The sequence below is a fragment of the Cydia splendana genome, chromosome 2 (assembly GCF_910591565.1).
Source record: "Cydia splendana chromosome 2, ilCydSple1.2, whole genome shotgun sequence".
Taxonomy (NCBI): domain Eukaryota; kingdom Metazoa; phylum Arthropoda; class Insecta; order Lepidoptera; family Tortricidae; genus Cydia; species Cydia splendana.
The window spans coordinates 3,187,645-3,211,617 of NC_085961.1; the positions used below are offsets into that span (position 1 = coordinate 3,187,645).

Sequence of the window (23,973 nt, forward strand, 5' to 3'; positions counted from 1 at the left end):
TCCCTCTCCCTCTCCCTCTCCCTCTCCCTCTCCCTCTCCCTCTCCCTCTCCCTCTCCCTCTCCCTCTCCCTCTCCCTCTCCCTCTCCCTCTCCCTCTCCCTCTCCCTCTCCCTCTCCCTCTCCCTCTCCCTCTCCCTCTCCCTCTCCCTCTCCCTCTCCCTCTCCCTCTCCCTCTCCCTCTCCCTCTCCCTCTCCCTCTCCCTCTATTATTCCCCCTATTCTGCCGTCATAATCCCGATAATTCACAACAAACACCGATAACGAACTCTGCGAAACATGAAGTCATAAATGTCCTGTGAAAAATGTCGTTCTGACTTTTTGACTATTTTAAGGTTAGGCTACAGGGCAAACCCTTAACCCGATCGTCTTTGTTTTAGGCTCAAATTGTAGCTGACTAAATAGTCCAGAGCCGTTTTTCTCAAATTTTTGATATCATTCTTCGTTTCCAAATTATCGAGCACCAAAATCGAAAATTCGGAAGAAATTGAATTTTATTTTCACTATTTCGACCATAACTTTTTTTGATTTTGACTTTCTCGAATAATTATTTTTGCACCTTACAGCTCTCGTGATTATGCGTCTTTTGAGCTATTTTTTAATATCATATCTTCACAACTTTCCGAGATATAAGGGGATCGCACTTTTTCGTGAAATCGGACCGTATACTGGAGCGAACGAAAAGACATTTCCAATGTCAAAAGAACTATAAGAGCCCAATAATTAAAGGCATATCATTGTATTGTATTTTATTTTGTAGTTTCACAGTGCCTTGGTTTTACTGTAATGCTGTGTTACTTATTTGACTAATAAATAAATAAATAAATCAAATTAATCGATTTGTAAACCCCCGATTTCTTGTGAATCGATCCCTTCATATTCTTCTATTCTTGATAACAATCGAACCAAGTGTTTGCTTTTATACCACGGGATACAATCATAATGTGTTCTGTCATAGTCATAGGTTACTAACCCATAGGTTACTAATATAACCGACTTTCCAAAACAGGAGCGATTTGGAAAATTATATATAATCGAGAAATCAGGGTAGATCCCTTTAGGGTCATAGGGTCATTCTTGATCGATAAAAAGTGGTCTTCAATAGGGAGACAATGGAGAGTGACAGTGAAGTCTATATCCATTGTTACGTGTATTGAAAATAAGTAAATGTACGAGTAAAAGGTGTTAATAAAAGAAAATAAATACGTATTTTAACTTTTTAATCGTAAACTCTTTGAGTAGCTAGGTAGTAACGGCAACACAAATACATAGTATGTAGGAACAGTTAAAAACTTCCCTAAGCCTATATTTTACCTAAATTTAAACAAAACATTTCTGACAACATATTTGCGACTCCAATCTGGTGCGAAAAGATTGAAGAAGAAGGTGTTTTTTATTTTTTTACTTCCAAATGAGCATAAGTAATATTAAGACATCTTGTTATTCGTATTTTATGTAAGAACAGCATTTAAAAATGTTGCTTTTCTGCTACCAAAAAAAATCTGTTACGTTAGTGCTTTCATTTTCAACCCCGTTAGCGTGACTTGCACGGCCCGTAGTTGAGTACTGTCCAGCCCGTTAATCCAGGTCCGTGTACGCACTCAAACTCGCACATGCTGTGATAAGTCTTATGGTCGTAGCTGGAGCAAAATTCCTTTGTTGGTGGACATCCGCATAGTTCAGATTGTAGAAGGTGCCCTGGGGGAGCACTGACGGGTGGCGCCAGTCCTAGCATGTGCCCTGGGGGAGCATAGACGGCCGCCGCCAGTCCTAGAAGGGCCACTGGAACAAAAATATCAGTGTGAATATGTATTGTATTGCAGCACGGGCGATTTTTCCGTTTTTCGCAACTCGACGACTATTCCGACCGCCTTCTTCTACTAAAAAACACCCCTTAGTGGAAAAATCGGTCTGAGTATATTATAGGAATTAGGAGCATTTAAAAAAGTTATTTAGTTAAGAAAACCTTAAAAAAAAAACAAAAACCACAAACAAATGGGCATAGCTATGGTCAATAATGCCAATATATATACATCAAATTTTGTGAAATGTTAATATCTAGAGAGGAAAATGGGGACTTCGTTTGTATGGAGAAGCGGTCGTCCCCTTTCCTCTTATAAACTTACCCAACACTCCCGACAACAGTACTACAATTTTCATGATCAGCTCGACTAGTATCAGAGTGGCACACAAAAAATGTTCTGCCGTTTTATAACTTAATAATAATACACGTGACCAGTGTCATTTCAAATTTACATACAGGTAGGGATAGTTATGCAGATTAAAGACAACACAAAGTTATTAGCGCAATTTATTGTTTTAATAATTGCCTGTAATATGTTCAGGTTTTGTTTAATCGATTCGATTTAACACAACGCGACTCTTGTCCCTACTTACTGTAGGTAGCTGCAGAAAACGAGAGATGTGGCTGATTATTTTGTCGATAAAATAAGTGACGGAATGGAACGTCTTAATAGCCACAGTAATGTGGAAACGACAGCGTTGCAATTAATTCATCAGCAGCAGCTGCAGTTGCAATCAGAATGTAATTTTGAGGCCCGTCCAGATCTAGACAATACGTCGCTCACGCTGGGGCTCATATTACCACTGCACGCTCGTACTGGACAGCTTGGTAGATCTGGACGCACCTTAGGCCTAAGGCCCGGCGTCCTCAGGTATGCTGAGGTGTGGTTGGGAATGCCGAGGCATCCCTATGGCTTCTCAGACATACCAAGGTGTCTTAGACATGCCGGGGCGTTCTTAGCATTTCTGGACGCCGTGGTATGTCTGAGATCGCCTGTAGAATGCCTCACTCGACATTCCCAAGCACACCTCGGCATGCCTGAGGACGCCTCGGCTATATGCTGAAGGATCCCATGCCGTGCCATGCCGATAGTCGGCGCCGGATCTTGATGGAAGGTCGTTAAGGCAAAAATAAAAATGTTAAACATTCGGAATACTCGGGAGTATTCCGTATTAAGATTTTCGTAAATCGTAAAACATGAATAAAAAACTTCCAAGTAATGGCCAGGAGGCCGAAGACCAACCAGAGCGGGGTGCTGAACGCCTAGAGCCTTCCTATGAGACCATACTTTTTAATTAGTTTGGGCTTAATATAGTAAGGCTACAAAGCCTTACTATATTAAGCGATATCTGAAGCCGAAAGAAACTTCCCTAAAAAGAAGTAAAGAAGCCAATCACATGGTGATCCTAGTAGTCAATCCTAGTGGACGAAATCTTTATATAATATAACCGGAACTAATATGACAGTTTTCAATTACTGTATCCTAAATGGCCCCATGCTCAATCTATTAATAAATTAAAAATATAGTCATGGTCACGTGAGTTTGAAGAATATTTTGTCTTTATATTTTATGGGCATGTATTATGTTGTACATTGAATTAAATTGTGTGTAATTCAGATTAGTTACGCAAATTATTATAAAAGACGGATAATATTATTGCGCGTCATTCGTGTATCAGTATTTCATCTAGCCATGAAGTCTGTACTAGCCCTTATATTGAGTAAGTAAACAGTTGTTTTCAATATAATTACGTTTTTTTACGTATAGGTACATTGCTTTGAGCTACAATGGCAGGGTTCCAAAAAACTTTTCGTAGAGCCCCCCGAGATTACAGTTGATATTTCCATTTAAAAATAAATCTTCATACTACATAAAATAATAAAACAATTCAATATATTTATTTAAATGCAACTTGTATCCCCTCGCTTCTTGCCACATCACATCGCTGTGCCTCCTTAGTATGCCGCATTCCGTTAAAAATATAGTAAAGGAAATTATAGTTACTATGTATATTTATTACCCAATATTTTCTTTGATTCGTTCTTTCGTGACCACGGCTAATCGTCCTCTCCCCTCATGGATACATATTCTATCTGCGATTGTTCAGATTTTCGTTACTTATGTGACATTCTTTACGGCCTGGCCACGACATTGGTCTAAGGCGACTGGCGGGGCGGCCGGCGGCGCGGCAAACGCGAGCGACCGCCAGGCATGCCACGTACTTTCAGTAGCGGCGGCAGCGACTAGGAGCGGCTGCGACGTAGACGTATTTAAAATTTTCAAAAGTGGCACTTCAGTGCCTAGAATATATTTAATTGTTTGTCAATAGCATCTTGTACAGAAGAGAAGGGGTGCATGGGCTAAATATAGGACGACAAATTTATTTACATCTAGTTTAGTATTTTATATATTGTGTATAGAAATCACCCACAAAAAAAAACGAGTACACGAGAATGAGTGTGGAGACGTTACAACATACTTAAATACGCGAAAGTAGATTTAAATTTTCAATAATAAACGCTTCCGTGTCCATGTCGCTCGAAGAAAAAAACAAAATGTTTTGTTCCGCATCGCACCGCGCGATCCGTCTCGCCGCCTATAGTTAGGGAGGCGAGGTAGCTAAATGGCGTAATTCAACGGCGCCGTCGAGAGCTATCAAAATCGAAAGATAAAATAATTTCGAAAAGAAAAGCTCGTATGGCAAAAACCATTTTAGCGGTGGGTTTGGCGTGTACGGTTTTTCAAAAATGTAAAAAAAAACAGTTACTTGGGCATTCTCGAGCGCGTCAGATATTCATACTACGTATGCCCCGAGTGCCTCTGATAACAACGGTATACTAATCTGCCGGTTTGCGTGGTGGGGGTAGGCATATAAAGTAGTCAAAAATGCAAAAAAAAAAAATTTACTCCAGCGCGTCAGATTTTCGGAAGGGGTGTTAAGTAGGCCCCAAGGAAGCTTCCTTTAAAAAAACTGACGATTTCGGCGTGACGATAAGTTACGATGAATTTTTGAAAATGCAAAATAAAAAAGTTTTTTTGAAATACTCGAGCGCGTCAGATTTTCATAGGGGAGGTTTATCTCGGTATCCTGAAAGCATATTTTTTTAATCTGACAAAAATGTTGGTGGGTTCTCTTAATCTGACCGAAAAAGGTTTTTTGGTTTCTTTTTTTTCCTTTCTTTCTCCTTGATATAACGGGGAATTTAAGAATGACAATAAAGCGATAGATACAACCAACGTAAATGTAGATGAAATGTAGTACGAAGTGTATTATTTATTGTATAAAAAAATGAAATGATATAAAAATTGGATTAAAATTGTATTGTTATTTACATTTTTGCTCAATGCAATTCATCTTCTTCTTCTTCTTCACTGGAACTTTCATATTGTGGCTCCTCATCCACAATTCTTTCCTGCTGAGTGCCTGCAACATCCGTAACAATTATTTCTATTCAGTAATTTTATTGAAAGAATATTATAGAAGTACAAAAATTTACCCGAATCAAGCGTCTCGTCATTGCTGTCCTCAGTGTCATTCTCGTTGCCCAGAATATCCGGCGATACAACAACATTTTCATACGCATCGGGCAATTGATTCCCGATAAACCACGTGAACTCGAATTTATTATTATTTTCATTCCACCCATGATCGGTTGGTGCAAGGTCAGTGATGTCGTATTTGTAAGCATTCCTCCACAAATTGGCGATGTACCGAGTTCTGAGGCAATGTTGGTATAGCTCTGACTGGCATGGGGGTAAATTGCAAGCGTCGTAGTTGCGTACGTCCAACGAGAACGGCTTCGATGTGTCGTGCACCTTGTATGTTTTATTAAAAATGTCGAATCGAGCTTCGTTGACATCAGCGAGTTTCTTCAGTCCGTACATGTGACATATAAAAGATTGAAGCGTGGGGAAAATTGTTTGGATATCACAATGATCGGACCCTACATCAGCGAGCGCTTTTTGAAAGATCTCAGATTTTCTCAAAATATCAAAAGGTCTCTTTTTGCCTCGTTTATACAATGCTGGATTAAAATCGCATCCTGTTAAAGCGTGGAAAGCAGGCAGTGCGCGTGAAAGCATTGAGCCTAACTGAACTGACAGTGCCGAAACATCTATATAGTGACGTGCATTACCGACTCCGAGATCCATCCACACTCTAACCGATTCGTTCAAATGCTCCACATTGGCCAACATAATGACCAGAATATCTGTGTCTGATGTTCGAATGATTGTTGTAGAACCTTGTGGCAATTGACAGGCAAGGAAAACCGTCTTCGTGTCGGCTTCTTCGTGACTTGAGCATGAGAGCTTATCATCGATTGTTCTCTGCACTGTTCCATCGACGACTTTGAAGACGTAGCACAAGTCGTGGTTCAAATAGATTGTTTTGTTGCGAATAATAACGGCCATCTCTTGACTATTCCAATGATCAATGAAAAACTTGACTAGAGCTTCTTTGAACTTGATATTTTTCAAGTCCTTCGCAAAGTCTACTAATCGGATTTGCTGAGGACCGCTGATGTGGTAGTCCTTATCGTCATTCACACTGTTGCGGAGACTGTTGCGGAGAGTATGCTCATAATCTTTAATGGAAGGTGTAAAGTACCGATCAAAAACTATGGCAATTTCATTTCCTTGATTTTTTACTAAAACTGCCAAGAGTTTTTTTGATACATCTCCAAACGTTCGAGGCATGTCTGTCATGGTATTTAACAGAAAGAAGCCATCGATGATTACCATGTCCACGTTAGAGGGCGGTTGTTCCATGTCTTCACTTTGCTGTTCCAACACTTTCACCAGCACCGATTTAACAGTTTTGTTTATAGAACCATCTATGTGACACAAAGACAGTGGAATTGGCGTTATTGGAAAACGAAGCATCTTATCAAGATCAATTTGCGCGTCCAAAGATAAAGACAACAATCGGCCAAATAAGTCACGCTGGAGACGAACTTCAAGTACTTTTCGGCCGATCTGAATTTTTTTCTTCTTCTTCATGCTCGCGAAAGTCAGTACTGCATTTTTTGGTATTCTTGCGTGAAATCTCTCAGAGTTGTCATTGCATTCAGCAATAAATTTGTCTCGTAACTCCGTTCCCTTTGATACTGCGTTCAACAAGCTATTCGCTACTTCAGGAGTTGCAGCTTGTCCACTCGAGATGTTAAACAATTTATCAGCATCGATTGAGAAAGAAAATGGATTTATTGTCTGACGAATACCTTCCACAAAATCTTGAAGTTGCTTCTTATCTTTCTCCATACGCTGTGGATTTTGCTCAGCGGAGATATCATGGTTCTTGTTCAGTCCTGCTTGAGTTAGTACGTGCGATATTATTCGCGTTCGAGCTCCGTGATTTTTCGCCCAGCGCTGTCTAGCACCAATTGAATTTGTCAGATTTGTTATTCCGGTAAGTCGGCGTGCTGCGTCTCCATTGATGGTTTGTTCCAGCGTTAGGTCAACCGGAATTCGAGAGAAAGCTTTCGGAGTCCTTCGAATCCCAAAAGATCCCCGAGCCAATTCAGATCGGAGGCCTGGATGTGTTTGATCGATGTGGAGCAGTTGATTTATGTAGTATGTCAGCCATCGACTATAGTTTTGTTGATTATAATGAAAGAATAAAATTACGATTCTTCCAAGAGCGTAAATGAACAAATTCAAATCTCCTGTTCTAACACTGCGAACGAAGAAGTGATAGAGATTGACAAAATCGCTGTACATCGCGTAAAATTGGCACGTTTTTCCGTGTTTACCTTGAAGAGATTCTGCTCTATATTCTTCGTACCATTGGATCAACTGCTGAGTTTCGGCGTGGTCGAGTTGCGGAGAGACACCTTTGTGTTGCATGAACTCGGCGAGATAATCTATCACCGATTTTAAAATCGTCGAATGTTTGCGATCAAGGAATGACTCGAAATGTAATTGCTCCAACGCCAAAGCCATAATTGGATGTAATCGTTTACACCTATTGTAATTTTTCCCGGAAATGAACCCACCGACAGATCCACTCGCAATCAGATTAGTCTCAACCATTATATTAGTCAATCCACTCTCTTCAATGAAGGTCCCAAGCGCTTTAAAGAAAGCCATCTCAATATGGAAAGCCCCCAAATGAATAAAAATGTTGTCGAATTGGGGGGATTCTTGAGCTTGGATACAATAACTCGTTCGAGCGATGGCCAAATCATACGTGATTTGAATGTAGGAGGCTTCGCATTCAGCTGCAATTTCTTGACTGATTTCCAGAGTTTTCAGTACTGTCGAATGATTGGTTGGAGATAAATTGATCGGTGTGAGATACGAGACTTTCTGGACTGGTGAAATGTCAATCGTAATCATGCTTTGATAGCCGACCCACATGGGAACATCGTTAACGTTGAGCTTGTGTAACAGCATCCACGCAGTATCCAGTTGGATAGATTTCGTCAAATTATCAGGTGGGTAATTAAGTTGTGAAACATCAAGCTCATTCCATCCTGAAATCTTCATTTTTTTTGTAAATGGTCGTAACTCAAATGTAACCTCTTCGAACGTCCTGCGTCTTTTCCTCCTGCGTACAGAACTCAGCGATGTTTCTGCAGTACTTGCGTGAGCAGATTCATTGGTGGTGGAATTGTCTTCACGGAAAACAGCTGGTGATATGATTGCCTCTTCATTAGGAATGATATCTTGAAAAATGATCCCCACCGTGTCGTGCAGTGTGTCTTTGCCATCGAGTGTGTCAACAAAGCGATCAAAATTATCAAACGCGACTCCAGTATTCAAATCAGGGCGGCGTGCAATATCCTCCGGACATGCGTATGTCGAATTTATCGTTGAATATGTCAATTCAGTCTCCAATTCTTCGAGTGTCGTATAAGAGCAGCAATGCCCAAACTTGGATAGTAACTCGACAATTTTTTTGCTGTTGCACATGCTCTTCACCGCCAACCCCAAAGAAACGTGTTTCGATGTTAAAACTCTGCGACTGTACGTAGCGTACATCAGATCTTGTCCGAGAGAAAAAATCGTGAGTTCGTTGCGACTTTTTTGAGTTTCACGCTTTTTCTTCGATATACGTGACGCATCGCCTAAAATTAATGCCTCCAGGAAGCAAGTCAAAAGCTCTGGTACGGAATTGCATTCTCCTTTCAGTAAATCTTCTGCAGAAAGGTCATGGGGTAATTTTGTCGTGGTGTAGTTCACAATTTCCTCTCTTATGTCTTTTGCAATGGACCGAATATTTTCTTTCATCGACATACTTTTGAATAAATCCTGGTAGGTTACAATGTCGACGTCAAACGGAGCAAGAAATTTTTTCTTTTCGGCATAAATAATCTTAATCCTGCGATGGAAAGTTTCCATCAGTTTGTTTTCCAAGTGACGATCGGAGAGTGCGATGGTCTTGATAGAATGTGATAGCGATTTCGTTTCTTCTATTAGTAACTCGTCATACTCTTTCTTCACAGTGTTAAAAAACAAGCATTCTTTTTCTTTTACTATGCGTTGCTCCAACGTTTGGCACAAAATCATGTAGGCACTGTTTGATGCCTTCCTTTTAATGAAAAATGCTCGATCCTCGTTCCTTGAAATGTCGCGCAAGTACTGATCTTTACAGCACTTATGATAACGAATATCGGATTCGTTAGCGAAGGAACTGATTTTTTCCAACATTTTTAGATCAAATAATTCCGTGGCCGCGCTTTTTATTTGTTCGACAGTGCCAGATTTCGTTACGGCCAGCGGAACCTCGCGTCCATGAAAACGTTTCCGTGGTCTTTCGCATATAAAACATTGTGCCAGTCGCAGATCCTCATTGTTCGGTTCGTTTTGTTGAACTCCGTCACGACAACCTTCCTCCCATGGGTTTGCCACCTCAAGCCTGAAAATAATGTTTTCCCATACAACAATCAATTTATTTGGCCGATTTTTTACATCACTTTGAAGCAAAAAAAAAATTTCCAAACGAATATAGACAATTTCTTCAATAAATTAATAAATTTATTTATTATTTTTATCTCCGTTACAAACTCTCGGGTTTTTAAGCTCGGTATAAGGCGTGCGTGGGGATATTATTTTTATTATTATTTGTTTCTCCATTTTGGAATTCACGGGCCTACAAATCCCGGTCTTTTGATAGGCTTGCGTGGGGATATAGATCCAACACGTAGAGGCCCCTTGGAGAGCTTTAATGTCATGTAGAACGCCTGCTGGAACCCGTTCACAGGCGCAACAATAAACACCCATGAACCGGTCGCAGCAGGCATTGGGACTATTGTAGAAAAAGTGAATAGTATACCGGTCTATGGATTGAAGTTTGGATAGACAATGAGACTGGGCTATTGTAGAGAAGTCCGGACACCTGCCATAACAATGCTAAAACATGTTATCGAGGCAGGTGGTGACTTGCCGCTGACTAGATGGGCCCCTGAAACTGCCGTCGCGAAGACGACCAGGAGCAACATCGGTGTGAGCGGCTCAGGGGTGTCGAGAGGTGTGCGCCGCTTTCTACCCAGTGGCTGTTACCAGCCACTGTGCCAACTCGCGTCTTATGCATCTTTCACTTCCACCCCTGGAGCATATAGCTCTAACGACTCCTCTCTGGACGGCCAATTAAGGCAAGCCAGAGCTGAGAGTCCTGCGGGTCCCCTTGGGGTCCACTCCGACCGACGAAGACACGCCGGAGACGGAGACCCTGACCGACTCTCGGGAGCACTCGGGTCCGTGCGGTCGTTACTTCCCAACAGCTCGCCACAAGCTGCCCTCGCATATTATTATTTAATTTTTTTTTTTTATAAAAAAATTTTAAACAAATAAATTAATAAATTAATAGTGGTTTTCCAAAATAGTTATTTTATATTTTTGCTATCTCCGGTAAATTCAATAAAAAAAAATTATCAGCTTTGAGACGTTAAGAAAAAAATTCGACACGAAATATATATTTTGAACGGTTAGTATATGGGTTGAAGGGATGACCGTGTGAGAATAAGGACTGGGGCAGGTAGCAGCTGCTTCGTAAAAAGGCTGTATAATGTCTATTACAGCATACTAGGAGTTCGCAGAACCGATCGGGTTAGGAACACCGATCTGCGCTCCAGAACTGGTATAGTAGATGTGGGTGTTAAGGCCGCTAAGCTTAAGTGGGATTGGGCGGGACACGTCTGCCGTATGCACCCGGATCGGTGGGCCAAAGTGGCTACCGAATGGACACCGCAGATTAGCCGGGGCAGAGGTAGACCAAAAAAGAGATGGCGGGATGACCTTGACGGTTTTTTCAGCGACTGGCGGGAACATGCACAAAGCCGTGACGAGTGGCGGAAGAAGGGGGAGGCCTTTGCCCAGCAGTGGGACACAAACTAGGCTATTGAAAAAAAAAAAGAAAAAAATGTCTATTGATCGTATCAGGAGAACCCAGGTATAATTTTAAATTAAAACTATAGAGTTGATATAAGAAAAAATTTTACAATTATTGCGACAAAATGTTAACAACAAAAGTTCTTACTCGTCAACAGATGTGTCAGCAGCGTCGGTTGAAGTTGTAGGAATATCAGCTGCGCAATCCACCGAGGCAGGAATTTCCGGATCAATGTTTGACTCGACAGCGCAAAGCTGTTCAGTGTTTTTAGAAATATCTGCCGGGATTTTGATCGCTGTAAACCACTTGTAGCATTGCGCATGGTATGCTGCATCTCCCGATGCATCATCGGGAAGTTTCAGATTGTCATACGTCGTACGTGATTTTCTGACGCTCGGTTTGTTTTGGCGATATTCAAACACTGTCTTACACTTTTTCAAAGTTTCTGTAGTAAACGTCGCAAATTTAGCAGTCAATAGTTCCGAACAAAATACACACTTCCTTTGATTATCACTCATCACGAAAATCTTACCACAAAAGTCGATAAAAACATATTGAATAAACTGTGAGCTCGAAATACGCAAGTGTATAGTACACGTGTGCCGGATGCCGGCTGTTATATTAGAACCATTATAACATATTTATAATTAATGTACTTTTATTCCGAATGTTCAGATGACATTGACATTTTGACATCATAGAGTAAAGTAAGTATATAGATCGAGGTTGATAGTAAGTATATAGGTTGAGGTTGACATCGTTCGCTACTTATATGCCGCAACGCGTTCTTAGGAAGACGAAATGGCTCCTCCACACTTCCGGTCATGCGGAAACCGGCAGATTTTGTATTTTTAGTAAGTTTTAGATTATATTCTTCAAAATAAAAAATAAAAAAATCGCGCTCGAGAATGCCGGATTAACGTTTTTTTTTTACAAGTTCGCGACCCTATAACTCGGCGGCGTCAAGGACTTATCGTCAGATTAGTTAAATTTAGTCTTTAAACACTAAAATCAACCCCCAATATCTTAATCTGACGCGCTCGAGTATTTCAGACTATCCATTTTTTTTTACTAATCTGATCGTCTATCCTAGGCGCGCGTCACTACATATAGAGCTAAATACTTTACAAGGTTGTTCTATTAGGTCTAAGGTATCTCTCATATCTTAAACTGCCACGCTCGAGTATTGCAGAAAATTCCCCTATTCGCCTCCCTAACCACTAGGCCTATCGCGCCGCTCGAAAGTCGTGGCATCGCCCACGCTGCCCGATACAAATGTTCGAGTCGCGCGCCGCCCCGCTCGGCATGCATTATGCGTCGCCGGGTTATTGTTTTTGCGACTTACCGCCGGTCGCCGCCGCCGGTCGCCTTAGACCAATGTCGTGGCCAGGCCGTTAAGGCCGGCAACACACAACCCCTCTGAGGTTGCAGGTGTCCATGAGCGACGGTAATCTCTTACCATCAGGCGATTTGTCTGTTCATTTGCCTCCTATATCACAAAAAACGTAATATTTTAATTCAATCTCCTGCAAAGTTTAAATTTTATATTCGTGTTATGTGCTTTTTGATAATGGACTGTTAATCTTTATGATCCGTATTACTCATGCCACTTATTTTGTAGTGGCTGTACTAGGGCTAGTGGTGGCGACTCCTGTGCTGCCCCCTCACTTCGATCCCCTTTGCGGCTGCATACCGGACCATACGTTCTGCGCCAACGACTTCAGAACCTACACCAGCGTCTGCGAGTACAAATGCAAAAATCCCAACTTCCATGACTGGTACATAATGTACGATGGGCCGTGCAAGCTGACACCACCTGGCTAAATACCAGGAATTACCTGAGGACATAAAAAGAAAATGATACATTAAATGGTTTCTAATTGGGCAAAAGTGTTGTTTACTTGTACATATAAAGACTTTACTTATAGTTCTGACACGTTTCCAATTGCATTATCTTTGAAGCATAACAGATTTTAGTAAATTTCATCAAAAATCTTCTTCCTGCAGGCGCACAAGTGATTGTGTATTTTCATCACCTGGCACTACTTTTCCCCCAAATAAAACACTTGGGATTGTTATATTTGAATTAAATACATAATTAGCTATTATATCACACCAAACACAGAGCTCTATAAATTGCACATCACCTTCAATTGATTTTACAACCACCTTGTTGCTCATCCACTCCCACACCCAGCGCTAAACAGCTGCCAGGCGCCCGGATTAATTAATAATGATAGATTAGTATATATGATGATGATATATGATGGATTAGTATGGCATACTAACTAGAGGGATTTCGTTCCTCTATAAATTGCATACCTGTTGCCGTGGCTAGCTCTTAGAACACTATCATTAGTTCGAATACGGCAAAGATCTGCAGCACACTTACAATACAGAAGCCTTTGGAAGCCTGAAAAAGGGAGTCACAACCGTAAGTTTCTACCACGTTTCTTGACGTTGCAAAACAGAAGATAACTACTGTGCTCCACGTACGAAAAAACTTGTCATTTGTACAATATGCCGTGCACTGTGTTAAACCGCTGTACTTTTAAGACAATGTCCAGCTTTTGAAAGCTTTGTTGAACTGGACTTACTAAAACCAAGCGATTTAGGTGGCCAGTAATCGGGCCGGGTATATCGGGTAGGATACATCTTGGAAACTAAGAACTAGAAAGAGACTCGTAATCCTGGTTTATGTACATTTGTTTAGTTAGCGTTTTACCTATATTTTTAATTGTCTTCTAAAAACCTGACCATCTAAATATCAACTTAACAAAACAACAACAGCAGAATTGTACCCCCTTTGCTCAATTAGAAGAGGGGGTTCAATATGTAATTAAGTACTTATCGATACTAATCTTCTTTTTGAGTTTTGTCTGAGTCTGAGTTTTATTTCCATTTATGAAATTATTTTTCCCTTGAATTGCGACATTTAAATACCTACCAGTCCTAAACGAGGATATGAGTTAGTTTTGGGCCATGGTCGGGAGCTATTGGACTATATTTGGGTTATTTTACTGTAACTGTTTGTGTTCACTTGACAATGCCTTTTACTTAGAAAGAGGGGGAGGAGCCTACCATCTAAGCCCACACCAGTGCTTTTCATAGTGTCCCGTTTGGGTAGGCCAATGAAGTGTCAGTTGCAAGTAGTGTTCATTTATGCAACTGACATTAAAAAGTGCTATGACTTACATTGTAAGATTTGTAAGCTAAAATTTAAGCTTTAGTATGGAATGGAGTCAAACTAGTGCCATCGGCATATGGTCCTATAGCTAAATTGGTTGTTTCATACTTGCGGTATGTAATATCCAATTTAGCTAGAACCCTAATTGGCGTAACAATCATGGAGCGTGACTGTACATATTGAGGGTGATGTTACTGATGTTTAGTCGGAACTAATGTGACAGGTTTCAATTACAGCGTCACAATTTTCACCATGTTGCGTCGTGTACCTATATAATCATTAAATTAACAATCTATTAAAAAAACTTATTTCAATTTGTTCCGACAATTTATTGAATAGTTATTGTTTGTAAGATTTGTAGGTAATTTATTTTGACAACACCGGTTAGTATAAAAATCAGATTACACTCTTCAGCCCTGCGCAGTACTTGAGTTTAACATGAAGACTGTAGTAGTACTTCTTATGAGTAAGTACAATATTCCTAGAGAACATTTCGTCTTCTTTTACCGTGCTTTTAAATCTCTTTATTTAAATCCGTCCGTTCTCTTTTAAGGGGTAAATTTAGTCGGGCTTTATTTGTCCGTCTTTCCAAGACCTAGGCAACTGATCGCCACCACGTGGCTTTCAGTAGTTATTTTTTTGCAGATTATAAAGCATTTTGTTACTAAACAAAACATTTTTCATGAGGGTATAACTATACCATACATTTAAACAAAATACAGCTTTAATTATAGTTATAGACCTTCATGAAAAATTGTTTCCTTTTTGACAGATCACTTATTTACTCCGTTCACTTATCGACCTAAAATGGTTCTTGGCCCCCCATACGAGTTGGTACCGGCGTGCCCTGTCTTGTGCTTTTGATAGAATGCTTGTATTTTTTAGCTATTTTAACATTTTAATCTCCTTTTTTCCATATAATCATTCCTTTCCAGTGGCCCTGCTAAGTGTAGTGGCGGGCGAGCCCGAGCCTGACCCTGAGCCAGTTGATGCTGAGTACCCCAATGGTTTTTGCGGCTGCATGCCTGACTACACGTTCTGTGCCAACGACTTGAAGACCTATACCAGCATATGCCAGTACAAATGCTATCATCCCGGCTTCCACGACTGGTACATTGTGCACGACGGGCCGTGCGACGACCACCCTAACTCTATTAATGGTTAATGCCAATGCAGTTTGGTAGACTACATGGATATTACATATTTGTGCATATTACCTTTGTTTTTGTTTCATTTATGAAAAATCATGCCTTATCCGTCGTGGGATTTCTAGAATTTTTAATCTGGCTAAAGGTTGTAATATTCTATCATGGAAAATATACCATGTGTACCTTAATATATTATGATATGTTCGTATAATATCTACCAAGATTGCAATAAAAACTAACACTGTTTTATTTTCTAACTATTTTACTCAAACCCACCCAACTAAATAGAATGGTAAAGTCGACCATCCCCATAGTCGATGTGGTAGTAACAACATTGTGCCAAGTATGACAATAGTACCTACCCACATTGTGCAACGAGGGGGTAAGTAAAATTTTGCTAACGAGGTGTATAGATTCACGACAGCCGCAGGCTGGTGTGAATTATAGACCCGAGTTTGCAATGTTTTTACCCCTGGAGTTAAACAATGTTTTTCATCACACTTGCAAAGCAAAAACCTATATTTTAAGCAAAAAAATTCTTAAATACGGTTTTTTTTTTTTCTTTCTATTATGAATGGCCTTACTCATGGCCACAGACTAGCCGAGGCGTAGACGTGGCCTACGATGGAGATCGCCCAGAAGGTGCCTGTTCACTCTTGATTTTTACGGTGACATTTCTGACATTCGTCCGCCATATTGTAATTTTTTGACTGGTAATAGTTAGGGAGGCGAGGTAGCTAAATGGCGTAATTCAACGGCGCCGTCGAGACCTATCAAAATCGAAAGATAAAATAATTTCGAAAAGAAAAGCTCGTATGGCAAAAACCATTTTAGCGGTGGGTTTGGCGTGTACGGTTTTTCAAAAATGTTAAAAAAAAACAGTTACTTGGGCATTCTCGAGCGCGTCAGATATTCATACTACGTATGCCCCGAGTGCCTCTGATAACAACGGTATACTAATCTGCCGGTTTGCGTGGTGGGGGTAGGCATATAAAGTAGTCAAAAATGCAAAAAAAAAAAATTTACTCGAGCGCGTCAGATTTTCGGAAGGGGTGGTAAGTAGGCCCCAAGGAAGCTTCCTTTAAAAAAACTGACGATTTCGGCGTGACGATAAGTTACGATGAATTTTTGAAAATGCAAAAAAAAACAGGTTTTTTGAAATACTCGAGCGCGTCAGATTTTCATAGGGGAGGTTTATCTCGGTATCCTGAAAGCATATTTTTTTAATCTGACAAAAATGTTGGTGGGTTCTCTTAATCTGACCGAAAAAGGTTTTTTGGTTTCTTTTTTTTCCTTTCTTTCTCCTTGATAAAACGGGGAATTTAAGAATGACAATAAAATTACCTTTTTTGTTTATTTAAACTTTTTTTTGTAAAATGTATCGTTCGCGACTTATATGCCGCAACGCGTTCTTAGGAAGACGAAATGGCTCCTCCACACTTCTGGTCATGCGGAAACCGGCAGATTTTGTATTTTTAGTAAGTTTTAGATTATATTCTTCAAAATAAAAAATAAAAAAATCGCGCTCGAGAATGCCGGATTAACGTTTTTTTTTTACAAGTTCGCGACCCTATAACTCGGCGGCGTCCAGGACTTATCGTCAGATTAGTTAAATTTAGTCTTTAAACACTAAAATCAACCCCCAATATCTTAATCTGAGGCGCTCGAGTATTTCAGACTATCCATTTTTTTTTACTAATCTGATCGTCTATCCTAGGCGCGCGTCACTACATATAGAGCTAAATACTTTACAAGGTTGTTCTATTAGGTCTAAGGTATCTCTCATATCTTAATCTGCCACGCTGACGCTGACAGCACAACTGACAGGCCGATACCGTCCGGCGGACTGTTAATCAGTGGGCCCCTTTTAAGCATCGAAGGCACGGACCCGTTCGGCATCCCACCACAATTGAAACTTGTAAAAAAATAATTTAATCAAATTTAGTATTTTTAAACATTAACAAAACAATTAAATTATAAACATTAGTATTTTAAAAGGAAAACTCATTTTAAACCTTGACTTTTAACAAGTATTTTACTTAGAACCTACTTCATTCGTATGAGTTAGTGACATAATTAAAAAAAAAGCTATAACTCTCGTGGAAGTAAAATGGACTTTAGCTCCCGCTGCACATGCGTGAAATATGCACGCTTACTGAGCAAGTGTGATGAAAAATTACCAACACAATTATTACTAAACTGAAATAAATGTCAGATACTAAGAAAAAGTGACCAAGGCCTCCAGTGCCCCAGGCTGGAATCGAACCAGCGTCCTCTGCTGTCGCGGCAGGTGCCTGAACCACTCGGCTACCGGGCCACAGTGGCATAGGTCGAATTTTTCCAAGTATATGCACTTCTTACTGAAGGCTTATGGCGCCCCCTGACAATTATTACTGTCACAAAATCCCTTTTGAGCTTGTATTAGCATTTTAATTTGTTTGCTTTAGAATATCATTTACAGTAATTATATGCCTGTTAGTAATTTTGTCACAGTAAATTCAGACCCGACTCTCCAAATTATCTCCGCGTTGCGTCGTGTAATCAATAAAACTAACAATAAGTGCAATTATTGCCTGTTAGATTTGTATGTAATTTAGATTAACAATCACCACTTGGTATAAAAATTCGATGATATGATATTGCCTTGCGCAGTACTAGTACTTGAGCTTAACATGAACACTATATAGGTAGTAGCACTTCTTTTGAGTAAGTATAATATTCTTAGATAATATTTCTCTCTTTTTAACGGTAAAACACGGGTTTTAGCTTTTATTTGAATCCGCCCGTCCTTGTATCGTAAATCCAGTCGGTCTTTAGTTGTCCGTCAATATACCAAATATACTTAGGAGTCCTCCGGTCTATAGTATCCTTAAGGTCTCTGCCCACTACACCGTATCATACCATGACCGTGCTATGAACGTATGGCACGGAATGTAACGCGATACGGACTACTATGCCCACTACACCGTGTCCACATTGTTTCATATCCGTACATAACGGGTTTAGTGCCTTGTCTTCCAATAAACTGACCATCTAAATATCAACTTAACAAAACAACAACATCAGAATTGTACCCCCTTTGCTCAATTAGAAGAGGGGGTTCAATATGTAATTAAGTACTTATCGATACTAATCTTCTTTTTGAGTTTTGTCTGAGTCTGAGTTTTATTTCCATTTATGAAATTATTTTTCCCGTGAATTGCGACATTTAAATACCTACCAGTCCTAAACGAGGATATGAGTTAGTTTTGGGCCATGGTCGGGAGCTATTGGACCATATTTGGGTTGTTTTACTGTAACTGTTTGTGTTCACTTGACAATGCCTTTTACTTAGAAAGAGGGGGAGGAGCCTACCATCTAAGCCCACACCAGAGCTTTTCATAGTGTCCAGTTTGGGTAGGCCAATGAAGTGTCAGTTGCAAGTACTGTTCATTTATGCAACTGACATTAAAAAGTGCTATGACTTACATTGTAAGATTTGTAAGCTAAAATTTAAGCTTTAGTATGGAATGGAGTCAAACTAGTGCCATCGGCATATGGTCCTATAGCTAAATTGGTTGTTTCATACTTGCGGTATGTAATATCCAATTTAGCTAGAACCCTAATTGGCGTAACAATCATGGAGCGTGACTGTACATATTGAGGGTGATGTTACTGATGTTTAGTCGGAACTAATGTGACAGGTTTCAATTACAGCGTCACAATTTTCACCATGTTGCGTCGTGTACCTATATAATCATTAAATTAACAATCTATTAAAAAAACTTATTTCAATTTGTTCCGACAATTTATTGAATAGTTATTGTTTGTAAGATTTGTAGGTAATTTATTTTGACAACACCGGTTAGTATAAAAATCAGATTACACTCTTCAGCCCTGCGCAGTACTTGAGTTTAACATGAAGACTGTAGTAGTACTTCTTATGAGTAAGTACAATATTCCTAGAGAACATTTCGTCTTCTTTTACCGTGCTTTTAAATCTCTTTATTTAAATCCGTCCGTTCTCTTTTAAGGGGTAAATTTAGTCGGGCTTTATTTGTCCGTCTTTCCAAGACCTAGGCAACTGATCGCCACCACGTGGCTTTCAGTAGTTATTTTTTTGCAGATTATAAAGCATTTTGTTACTAAACAAAACATTTTTCATGAGGGTATAACTATACCATACATTTAAACAAAATACAGCTTTAATTATAGTTATAGACCTTCATGAAAAATTGTTTCCTTTTTGACAGATCACTTATTTACTCCGTTCACTTATCGACCTAAAATGGTTCTTGGCCCCCCATACGAGTTGGTACCGGCGTGCCCTGTCTTGTGCTTTTGATAGAATGCTTGTATTTTTTAGCTATTTTAACATTTTAATCTCCTTTTTTCCATATAATCATTCCTTTCCAGTGGCCCTGCTAAGTGTAGTGGCGGGCGAGCCCGAGCCTGACCCTGAGCCAGTTGATGCTGAGTACCCCAATGGTTTTTGCGGCTGCATGCCTGACTACACGTTCTGTGCCAACGACTTGAAGACCTATACCAGCATATGCCAGTACAAATGCTATCATCCCGGCTTCCACGACTGGTACATTGTGCACGACGGGCCGTGCGACGACCACCCTAACTCTATTAATGGTTAATGCCAATGCAGTTTGGTAGACTACATGGATATTACATATTTGTGCATATTACCTTTGTTTTTGTTTCATTTATGAAAAATCATGCCTTATCCGTCGTGGGATTTCTAGAATTTTTAATCTGGCTAAAGGTTGTAATATTCTATCATGGAAAATATACCATGTGTACCTTAATATATTATGATATGTTCGTATAATATCTACCAAGATTGCAATAAAAACTAACACTGTTTTATTTTCTAACTATTTTACTCAAACCCACCCAACTAAATAGAATGGTAAAGTCGACCATCCCCATAGTCGATGTGGTAGTAACAACATTGTGCCAAGTATGACAATAGTACCTACCCACATTGTGCAACGAGGGGGTAAGTAAAATTTTGCTAACGAGGTGTATAGATTCACGACAGCCGCAGGCTGGTGTGAATTATAGACCCGAGTTTGCAATGTTTTTACCCCTGGAGTTAAACAATGTTTTTCATCACACTTGCAAAGCAAAAACCTATATTTTAAGCAAAAAAATTCTTAAATACGGTTTTTTTTTTCTTTCTATTATGAATGGCCTTACTCATGGCCACAGACTAGCCGAGGCGTAGACGTGGCCTACGATGGAGATCGCCCAGAAGGTGCCTGTTCACTCTTGATTTTTACGGTGACATTTCTGACATTCGTCCGCCATATTGTAATTTTTTGACTGGTAAAGGAGCCCACTGATTAACAGTCCGCCGGACGGTATCGGCCTGTCAGTTGTTCGGAACTGTCAAAATTTTGTTCTAACTGACAGGCCGTTGCCGTCCGGCGGACTGACAATCAGTGGGCCCCTTTAAGCATCGAAGGCACGGACCCGTTCGGCATCCCACCACAATTGAAACTTGTAAAAAAATAATTTAATCAAATTTAGTATTTTTAAACATTAACAAAACAATTAAATTATAAACATTAGTATTTTAAAAGGAAAACTCATTTTAAACCTTGACTTTTAACAAGTATTTTACTTAGAACCTACTTCATTCGTATGAGTTAGTGACATAATAAAAAAAAAAGCTATAACTCTCGTGGAAGTAAAATGGACTTTAGCTCCCGCTGCACATGCGTGAAATATGCACGCTTACTGAGCAAGTGTGATGAAAAATTACCAACACAATTATTACTAAACTGAAATTGTCACGTAAATATTCCTTGCCCGGCTGTGGGCTTTCCCTGAGGAAACTCACGGACAATTAAAGTTACTAAATTAAATAAAAACTAAATCTTACCAAAAGCTCAAGCAGGTGCTAAACTTATTTCCATCAACTATTCAGGGCAATAAAGGACATGAATGAAAGTTAGTTTTTGTGACACATCATTTATTACTAATTCGAACACGGGCAGTTATTCTACATGTAAATCATTAAGCTAGCATAAGCACCTTATTTTAATAATGTCAGACGACAGAGCTGGGTCGTGCCAGAAATGGTTCTAAAATGATTTACAAGCAGACCTATCTAAATTTGTTAGTCCCTAAATTATCATTTGCCATCACATATGATTCTACTAAATTCTTTAACTTTAAATTTTGAAATGCTTCTAGGACGGAAGGAAAGCGTACACCAACCTCATAACAATGTTCCACCAGTTCAAGCCCGACGTGTGATCCTCCGCTGTGCCGGAGCTGATTTGCTGCAGCGGGAATCTGACCCGACACCGCAGAGCAACGCCGAAGGACTAAGGTCTCAGTTTGAAGGTGACGTCACCTCCATCCAGCAGAAGAGCGAAATTCTTATGGCGAACTGCTCACCAGACACACTTGAAGTTTTAGGAATATGGACAGACTTCCATACTCTGATATGCGAACTGATTTCACATACGTAGTAACATAAAAACGAAAACCCCAGTCAGCTGAAAGAAACAATTCAAGATTAATAACTAGAAGCATGTGCTCTGCTAACCTAAGAGACATTATATGATCTAAGTTTCTCACCAGCTGGAAATTCCTAGAGTGGACTCATCTCGCAGCTCTGATACTCCCTCCCACCACATTGTTTTACCAGCAGACTGGAAACAAAGCGAAATGGTCAAACCAAGATTCAACAAGGAGTTGCACCTGAGGACATCCATATATTATCATATTCTACTTACTGTTTGTGGCAAAATAACAACAGCATGAGCTCCCTAGCTCATGGATGCAGCGGCTACTGCATAACCAAGCCTCTGATCGATGCTACCAGAGCATGATGTACTTCGCTTCACTGTTCTATGTATAAAAGATGCCCATCCAGGGCGAAAACCAGCCAGGAAATGATCTCAAACCATTCTGTCCCTGGGATGACACAATCAAAATAACAGTAACTAATGAAATTCATGGAATAATTTTATATGCAAGTATAACCCAAAGAAATAAATCATATTCAATTATTTGAATATATTTCAACCTATTTTGTATTTATAAATTAAGTTTTTGATTTAAATATTTATTAATATTATTCCATAAATTTAGGATTTAATTTGAAGTAGCAACACCATCAGCTTCAATTTGTTTCCTATTGGCTGAATGCCCGTCATGTATATTGTTGCTACATCATAGACTTCCTTGCCATAGAACAAAACTACACTATATTCGAGACAATCCTAAAAACGTTAAACTGAACTAACCATACAAAGTGCCGTGTCACAAAATAAATGTCAGATACTAAGAAAAAGTGACCAAGGCCTCCAGTGCCCCAGGCTGGAATCGAACCAGCGTCCTCTGCTGTCGCGGCAGGTGCCTGAACCACTCGGCTACCGGGCCACAGTGGCATAGGTCGAATTTTTCCAAGTATATGCACTTCTTACTGAAGGCTTATGGCGCCCCCTGACAATTATTACTGTGTCACAAAATCCCTTTTGAGCTTGTATTAGCATTTTAATTTGTTTGCTTTAGAATATCATTTACAGTAATTATATGCCTGTTAGTAATTTTGTCACAGTAAGTTCAGACCCGACTCTCCAAATTATCTCCGCGTTGCGTCGTGTAATCAATAAAACTAACAATAGAACAAATAAACCTTATTACGAGTCACAGCGACAATTTATATTTTTTATTTTTCTCGTGTTATAAGTGCAATTATTGCCTGTTAGATTTGTATGTCATTTAGATTAACAATCACCACTTGGTATAAAAATTCGATGATATGATATTGCCTTGCGCAGTACTAGTACTTGAGCTTAACATGAACACTATATAGGTAGTAGCACTTCTTTTGAGTAAGTATAATATTCTTAGATAATATTTCTCTCTTTTTAACGGTAAAACACGGGCTTTAGCTTTTATTTGAATCCGCCCGTCCTTGTATCGTAAATCCAGTCGGTCTTTAGTTGTCCGTCAATATACCAAATATACTTAGGAGTCCTCCGGTATATAGTATCCTTAAGGTCTCTGCCCACTACACCGTATCATACCATGACCGTGCTATGAACGTATGGCACGGAATGTAACGCGATACGGACTACTATGCCCACTACACCGTGTCCACATTGTTTCATATCCGTACATAACGGGTTTAGTGCCTTGTCTTCCAATAAACTGACCATCTAAATATCAACTTAACAAAACAACAACATCAGAATTGTACCCCCTTTGCTCAATTAGAAGAGGGGGTTCAATATGTAATTAAGTACTTATCGATACTAATCTTCTTTTTGAGTTTTGTCTGAGTCTGAGTTTTATTTCCATTTATGAAATTATTTTTCCCGTGAATTGCGACATTTAAATACCTAACAGTCCTAAACGAGGATATGAGTTAGTTTTGGGCCATGGTCGGGAGCTATTGGACCATATTTGGGTTGTTTTACTGTAACTGTTTGTGTTCACTTGACAAAGCCTTTTACTTAGAAAGAGGGGGAGGAGCCTACCATCTAAGCC

At 39.7% G+C, this 23,973-nt stretch overlaps 1 protein-coding gene and 3 long non-coding RNA genes across 5 annotated transcripts in view; 2 read left to right on the forward strand and 2 right to left on the reverse strand.

Annotated features, from left to right (window-relative positions):
• Positions 1 to 23,973, forward strand: part of LOC134802277 (structural maintenance of chromosomes protein 4) — a 102,917-nt gene that overhangs the window by 55,910 nt on the left and 23,034 nt on the right. The window lies entirely within an intron of this gene.
• LOC134802862 (uncharacterized) lies at positions 1,201 to 3,059 on the reverse strand. 2 transcript variants are annotated; one of them, XR_010145879.1, is made up of 3 exons: positions 3,045 to 3,059; positions 2,124 to 2,327; positions 1,201 to 1,779 (listed from the first exon to the last, which is right to left on the reverse strand). It is a non-coding gene; the product is annotated as an uncharacterized LOC134802862 (long non-coding RNA). The 2 variants fall into 2 exon arrangements; XR_010145878.1 differs by lacking the exon at positions 3,045 to 3,059 and having other exon boundaries at positions 2,124 to 2,540.
• LOC134802873 (uncharacterized) lies at positions 3,213 to 13,026 on the forward strand. Its single transcript, XR_010145880.1, has 2 exons — positions 3,213 to 3,522; positions 12,758 to 13,026. It is a non-coding gene; the product is annotated as an uncharacterized LOC134802873 (long non-coding RNA).
• The window catches only part of LOC134802938 (uncharacterized), a 216,575-nt gene continuing 204,515 nt past the window's right edge, over positions 11,914 to 23,973 (reverse strand). Inside the window, exon 2 of the long non-coding RNA XR_010145909.1 lies at positions 11,914 to 12,356. This is a non-coding gene — a long non-coding RNA (uncharacterized LOC134802938). The remainder of the gene's footprint in view (positions 12,357 to 23,973) is intronic.